Genomic DNA, 8,035 nt, shown 5'->3' on the forward strand with positions numbered 1-8,035 from the left:
TGTCCTGGATGTGAGGGATCTGTAAATATTTTCACGGCCCTCTTCTTGATTTGTGCAGTGTACAGGTCCTCAATGGAAGGCAGGTTGGTAGCAATTGTTTTTTCTGCAGTTCTAATTATCCTCTGAAGTCTGTGTCTTTCTTGTTGGGTTGCAGAACCAAACCAGACAGTTATAGAGGTGCAGATGACAGACTCAATAATTCCTCTGTAGAACTGTATCAGCAGCTCCTTGGGCAGTTTGAGTTTTCTGAGTTGGTGCAGGATCCTTCGGTGTACAATCTTCAGCCACCTCTCAAGGTCGTTTCCCTCGCTTTGTGACAAGAAACTGATCTTTGTTTCTTGGCATAAATGGAAGACCAGCTGACAAGCAATATGGTTTATGTGGAAATAAACCACCCCAAGGATGTGCTCACCACTTGGAATGGCAGCCATGGGGTGGAAGGAGTTGTTCCAGAAATCAAAATCCAGTCTTTACTCTGAAACTTCTCTTTCAGAGGAAGCCCTAATTGACAACTAGGGAGGGTTTGATTAGGGACAGACATCTGGGATGAAAATAGCAAGATCTTTTCCCTCAGATCAATGAAAGGAAAGAGAGTGAGACCAGGCATTTTTCCCTTCTACAAGTCACGCTGTACTATCCGTTTTTATTTGTTATTTAGCTGGAAGCTGTGTCAAACACGCTCTCCAGAGTAAGCCTAACCGGGTAATGCCAGTCTGCATGTGCTTCCATAGACAGATTCAACATCTTGCACATGGAATATTTAAGGATGATTCATACTCGGCTAAAATGAAGAGAAGCTCAGTCGCACTCGTGGTGTGGAAATCGTGGTCTCAGTGTGGAAAAACATCTTGCGGGGGTTTCCCCCCCTTTTTTTTCCTTTGGTGCAGCGACACTCATATCACCACATCTCGGTTTGTAATTGCCTGACAATTTAGAATTAGATAATCTAAATTTAGGTGATTTAGAAACAAAGTTGATTTAAAAGTGAAATGCTGAAACTAAATCTTGACCGGTAATTGGGTAAATGATGGGTATGGGTACCCATGCATGTTATTGGATAAGAACAAGGTAGGAAAAATGTGCTTGCTGGTATCTGTTGTTATTTGTACTGTAAAAGAAAAGGAAAAAAAGGGCTATTGAGGAAATAAGGGAAGAAACAGATTCTTAGTGAGAAATGTTCTTAAATGCAGCGTGTTACTTAAGCACAAAGGCTGTCATCGTTTAGCTGGTGTAATGTGTGTCTGCCTTTTGCTTGAGGGTGTTTTTCCCCCCCACCCTGCTATCAAGTCATTCCAATGTCTGGCTTGTCCTCCTTCCCTCCCTCCCTGTCTGCGTGATTGCGATTGCTGCTGTCACTTTCACACCTCCCTGGGGAACAGATGCTGAATTCCCAGCTCCCTATGGTCCCAGCAGATGGATGGAGAGAGGACTTTGTGTATTGGGTGGGTGTAGCTTGCGGAAGCCAACCATCTGCTCCCTTGTTTTGTAGGAGGCTCCAAGGCCGGGGTTAAAACACAGGCTTATGAGGAGCTTTAAATCTTCCCTGCCAGATCCGTTGTGCCACCTGCAGCCTGCAGACAGTCATATTTGGCCTCTAGCAGTCGATGCTGTAGTGGCCAGCATGGTGGTTGGCAGGACTGAATAACTCACCTGAACCTGACAGGAAAGAGGATTTGGTTGTATTGCTTACATAGAGGCGTGGCAGAAATCGGTCTGCAGATCTCTGGGAAATGTGCCATCTATCTTGTCAGCAAAAGCTTAAGCCGACCAGCCAGAGCTCATATTCCTCTACCTCTGTTTATTTCTGACTCAAGTTCAGCCCTGGGTTATTTGGCTCAGGATCAATCCTGACATCCATTATCCTTGGCTTATATCTGCATCCACAAGATCTCCTCCATTCAATTCTATCCTGCTGGTTATCAAAATCTCCCTCCCTTCCTCCTTCCCTCCCTTTTTGATTAAGTCCTTTTAGTTTTGACGTGCAACTCTGGGTTTGCTTCCAGCTAAGTTCCACGAGTCTCATCCGGCATTCTGACTTCATCCCAAGTAGTAGCTCTTCTCCACCTTTGCTTTGGTCATGATCTGCCATTTTGGCTCCATCACCCACTCCCTTCTTAAATCCAATCTCTGTTGCCATCTTGTTAGATCTTTGTGCAACTGTGCTGCATTTTTGACATTGAACTTTGATGCTAGGCCAAAGTTACTTATCCTAATGCATGGGTGTCAAACTCGCTGTGTCACGTTGCTGTCATGTGATGTTTTGCAATGTTTTCCCCATTCATGGAGCTGGGGTAGCATGGCCTGCACACGACGCATCTGGCCCATGAGCCACCAGTTGGACACCCCTGCATGGCCTACTGAGTTTCTCAGATGTACAATAGCAGGGATGTCTAAGGCAGGACAGCCCACTTTTACAAGCTTCTTTTGATGAGGCAACTGGCGCAGTAGCCCAATGCTACCTCAGCCATTGCAGCTGGTATTTCTTTGAAAGCAACCAAAGTTTGTTGCTACTGGCAGATAAGATGCTCAGCTGTGATCCAAAGGGGTGGAAACACAGGGGCTGTTAAACATCTTGCAATTCAGCTATTTTGCTACCGCAAAGGGTCCTTGGCGAAGAGCATCTGCAAAGGCAAACACAATCTGGCTGAAAGCAGCGGTGCCATCTGCCCACAGCTGTGAAGGTGTCAGAGCCTGAATCTCCAGGCCACCTGCCAGATGGCTCCATCCATCATTCTAATGCTTCACTTGTTCCTCAGATACAGGAGCTGGAAGCAGCACTTACCGTGGTCCTGCAGGGCTGTTTGGAAGGCGGCCTGCCACCTGTCAGTGGGGGGAAAAAATAGAGGGGAGGAAGCGGAGAGTCTCCTGCCTTCTCTGCTTCCTTGGTAAAGTAGAAGAACCTGAGCAAGGGCTTGAAGATCGCTCGGCAGAATCAAGGGGGTTGTGGAAGCCCGTGGATTTGGAAAGTCACAGAATGAGATGACATCATCAGCCTCTTCAGCATGACCTGAGTATAACTCATAAAATCATCTGCTAGAATGTCCTTCCTGTCGAAGACTACTTCAACTTCAATCGCAACAATCGACGAGCACACAGTAGATTTAAACTTAATGTGAACTGCTCCAATCTTGATTGTAAAAAATATGACTTCAGTAACAGAGTTGTTAATGCCTGGAACGCACTACCTGACTCTGTCATCTCTTCCCAAAATCCCCAAAGCTTTAACCAAAAACTATCAACTATTGACCTCACCCCATTCCTAAGAGGCCTATAAGGGGCATGCATAAGGGCACCAGCGTGCCTACTGTTCCTGTCCTAATGTTCCCTTTGATTGTATCCAATTCGTATGGTTATTTCATGCTTATACTTATATATACTGTTGTGTTTGACAAATAAATAAATAAAAAGCTGTGGAACTTCATGCTCCAGAAATTACAAAAGCATTCTGATCAAAGCTAGGATGTCAGTGGTGGCAATTTTAAAAACCTTTTTATGGTAGAAAAGAGCTGTTGTTTTATTTTGAAGGTATACAAAGTGTACAGGTAGTTCTCGCTTTACAAACAGTTCATTTAGTGACAGTTCAAAGTTACAACGGCACTAAAAAATGTGACTTATGGCTGTTTTTCACACAAGTTTTGTAGCATCCCCATGGTCACATGATCAAAATTTGGATGCTGGGCAACTGACTCGTATTTAAGATGGTCTCAGTGTCCCGGGGTCATGTGCAACATTTTGCACATGACTTTTGCAACATTCTGACAAGCAAAGTCAATGGGGAATCCAGATTCACTTAACAACCATGATACTAATTTAACAACTGCAGTGTTTCACTTAACAACTATGGTAATAAAAGTTGTATAACGGGGCAAAACACACTGAATAAATTTCTCACCTAGCAGTATAAATTCTGGGCTCAGTTACAGTCGTAAGTCGAGGACTACCTGTAATCAGGGACATCTCTGTCATTGGAGAGTGCTGTTCCAGAGGGAAGGACAGCAATGACTAAGAAAGCTCATCCCAGAGTTCCTGCCGATGAGATTCCTAAGAATGGGACCCGGAAGGAGTTTTCTCCTCCAGATTCCAAGTGATGGGCAGATTGGGAGAAGGTAACCCCACAAATATTCAGGACCTTTATAGGTGACCACTGTCATCTTGAATTGTAATGCCTGCATGCCAGGTAGGGCATTTAAGGGATTAGGGACCTAGAACAGGGAATGTTAGTAGCTCAAAGTTGATGCAGTGATTTGAAGTTCCCCAGCGCTTTCATTCAAGAATTTGAATGTCACATCTTTACAGATGACACCAGGAGGCAAGCACCTCTGGTGGCAAATGCTGGAGAAGGAGATAGCAGTGGCAACTTCCTGGCTGTTGATACTTGATTTTCCTGATGTTTTGTCTGGTGCAGCTCACTCCCCACAGCCTTCTCTGTGAACCCCTTAAACCAGTTGGCTGTCTCAGGTCATACAGAGGAATATTTGCTGTAGCAAAAATTTTCCTGCCGATCCAGGACTAGCTATATCTGCCAGAAGAAGGAAATCCTCTTACTCTTTGATTGAGGCAGTCACATATCTTGAGCTGTCCGGATCTGTATAACTATATAGTTATAATCTGGATCTATTGGATTAATGCATTTTATGGATTTATACACATATAATTAAAACAAACTGAATGGGTGAGTTTACATAGAATAGAGTAGAGTAGAGTAGAACAGAACAGAACAGAACAGAACAGAACAGAACAGAACAGAACAGAACAGAACAGAATTCTTTATTGGCCAAGTGTGATTGGACCACAATGAATTTGTCTTCAGTGCATAAGCTCTCATGACACGTCAAGTCACAAAGAACTAAAGGTTTCCTTGAATTGGGTCTTTGCCTGATCTCATTAGGCATCTGGCAGAACACAGCCACCATATGAGATAATTCTTGTCAGTAAATTCAAAGCCCTTCAGAAGTAATTCAATCAGGAATCTTCTCTCAATTAATTGAGATAAGTCAAAAACGGGCAGGTGGCTTTCTTCTTCTTCTTTCTAGTGGACTTTCGTGAAAATCTTCAGTAATAACAATTTGCCTCTTGAAAGCTGCAGAGAAAAAGTCCATTGAGATGGTGACATCACCAGAGATGAATGGAAGTAATGCTTAGTCATTTTTTTTTTTAAGTTTTGATGAGGTTAAAGGATCCAAATAGATGCATCAAGCTATGGGATGATTTAACCTTTAAAGGATTAAAAAACAGGCAAAATGTCAGTGTCGCATAGAGTACTGCTGCCAATTTTCAGTGGGGGCAGGGGATGCTCTCAGAACAGGAAAAGACATGCTGAGAGGAATATACGCAACCTGTAAATGACAGGTTGCCTGCCACTAGGATAAGTTTTTAATTCTAAGGTGTACGTTGGCCACCTTTAAATAAAAGGCAGGATATTAATTAATTAATCCTATACAAAGTGCCTTTCTTCCCAATGTTAAAGCAGCCACATCTTTTCAGGCTGGCATGGAGTTTTTCCAAGTTATCTCCACCTGTGTGTACACACACACAGCTGCTTCACTTAGCATTTTTCCCAACAAAGCAGAATGACTATGCATACCTACACTTCAGGAGATAATGGGAGCAGCTTACAGAGCACAGTATGAGTCTGGGGGGAAAAATGCAGCTGCTTTAATGATTAGAAGAGGGATGTTTTCTATGGACCTCACAACTTGTAATGTGCTACTTTCTAAGGATTTGTACAGTCCTAAGGCTGAGCACATCTGCTCTCTTCTTTAACGGGCTTTTAAGCCCCTGCCTTTCAGACTTTGTCCTTCTATACATGATCCAACCGAAGTTAATGGAAGCATTTCCAAATTCAGCACAAAGTGGCAAGCAGAGTAATTAGATCTTGGCCAGCAATGTTAAGCACACATTGACTCTTTGGCACCCATATACAGTCACTTCATCCTCATTGCTGGCTCAGTAAAGACGGTGATAGATTAGCTGGGTCCTTTATCAGTTTAGAAGAAAGAAACAAGGGGACCTTTTTCAACATATGGGAAACCTTAATCTTCATAAAGAGATACGCGGAGTGGCATTTGCTCACTTTTTTTTTCTTTAGACCGTTGAAATGTCTGTTCGCCGAACACCTTTCTCAGCCAAGTTATATTGCATAATGTCTGTAGATTGTTAACAGCAAGCTGGTGTCCCTAACATCTGGAGGCTTTGTGTTTTCTGAATACAATATGGGCAGAGTTTCTTTCACTGCATTAAAAATACAATATGTTTAAGTAGAAATTGTTTGCAGGATTACTTACCAAATTATATGCCCTACTTTATTCTTTGTTTTCTCTTTTGCAGAGCAAAGGCTCTCTGCAGAACAGAGAACAGAGTTCAGAAAAGTTTCAAGCCAAGGCCTCTATCTGGATTTCCATGTATTCATTTTCAACAATGCCGTATTTTATCATTGCTTGTAGCCAGAATTAACAGCCTGGAATTCAACAGCAGTTCCTGGACAGCAAAAGAGGAAACAGATTGGATATTCTTGTCCATCAACATGAAGGATCTTGCTTGGATCTCTCTCTCACATACGCACACACACAGATGTTTCCATTGTGTTTTCTATTCTGAAATAATGCATGTGATATTTCCACGGTTTTAAGTTAATTGTACTTTATTTTCTTTCTTCTTTTCTTCTAACACTGTTAGCACTTTCAGTGTATTAATAATATGCCCAGGAAATTTAGATCCCTTGGTGAGCTACACATTCTGCTGCTAAGAACAATCAAGTGAATATTAACTCCTGTTTTCTAATCTAAAGAGAAATGTTGTTAGCTTGAGTCCAGTCTATTTTGTTTCCAAACCAAGAACTCAAACATGACTCAATCTCTCTGAACTCTGGCATTGGGGAGCCCTTTATTTGGATGATCCCCAACCTCCCTCTTCAGCTCTCTGTGCTTAGAAGGACCCGAAACCCCTTGGCCAGTCCTCATTTGCTGTCCCCTGCCTGTAGTTGACCTCTGAGCAGGCTGGCTAAATGTGCTGATTCCCTACCAGTGTATTCCTAAAAGGCTCGTGCCATTTCCCAGAGCCACTGCTGGACAGAGGACGAGCTCTTTTCAGCTAGGATGCAGGTCATTAAAAGAGAGAAGATAACGGGATGCACTGGGTGGTAGGAGATTTGAGGCCCATGCTTCTGGGAGGCACCATGCTCCTATTTGGAGGATTAGCTGTACCAAAAGGACCTCTCAAGCCTCTTTGCCTTGGCTGTCTGCAAAATCTTACAGAATTAAGGTGAGTAGAGATGCCAGACTTTATTAATGTAAAACTAAAACCCTCTCCATCTGCATAGGCTTTACAGGGTATATAAGGGAAAGGCCTGTGTTGCAGGTGGCCTATAATTGGTAAAAACTGGGGGAGGAAACCAAACTAGGAAACGGGGAAAAAAATAGATGTATCCAGGTGGAGACACTGGAAACACTGATCCCACCAGCTCTCACCTCACCAAGAAAAATCCTGGAAATACTTTGCAAGGCTGTAGATAACATAGCGGGTTCTGGAAAGCCCTGTGAGCTCCTCAAAAATATGGTGGGTAAGGGAGCAACACTTTCAGCCAGGCTATTCTGACTCTGTAAGTCGTCCAGAGTCATGCGCTTTAAGATTCTGGTTACCACCTTTAAAGCGCTCCATGGCTTAGGACCCGGGTACTTACGAGACCGCCTGCTGTTACCTTATGCCTCCCACCGACCCGTACGCTCACACAGAGAGGGTCTTCTCAGGGTGCCGTCCGCCAAGCAATGTCGGCTGGCGGCCCCCAGGGGCAGGGCCTTCTCTGTTGGAGCTCCTACGCTCTGGAACGAACTTCCCCCGGGCCTACGTCAAGTGCCCGACCTTCGGACCTTTCGCCGTGAGCTAAAAACACACTTATTTATTCAAGAGGGACTGGCCTAATAGTTTTATTAATTTTAATTGGGGTTTTATTATTTTTAGGGTTTTTAATTTTAATATTTTTATTGTCGGCCAATTTATAATTATGCTCTGTTTTAAATTTTCTGTTTTAATTGTATAT

Source organism: Ahaetulla prasina, chromosome 2 (genome assembly GCF_028640845.1).
Source record: "Ahaetulla prasina isolate Xishuangbanna chromosome 2, ASM2864084v1, whole genome shotgun sequence".
Classification (NCBI taxonomy): domain Eukaryota; kingdom Metazoa; phylum Chordata; class Lepidosauria; order Squamata; family Colubridae; genus Ahaetulla; species Ahaetulla prasina.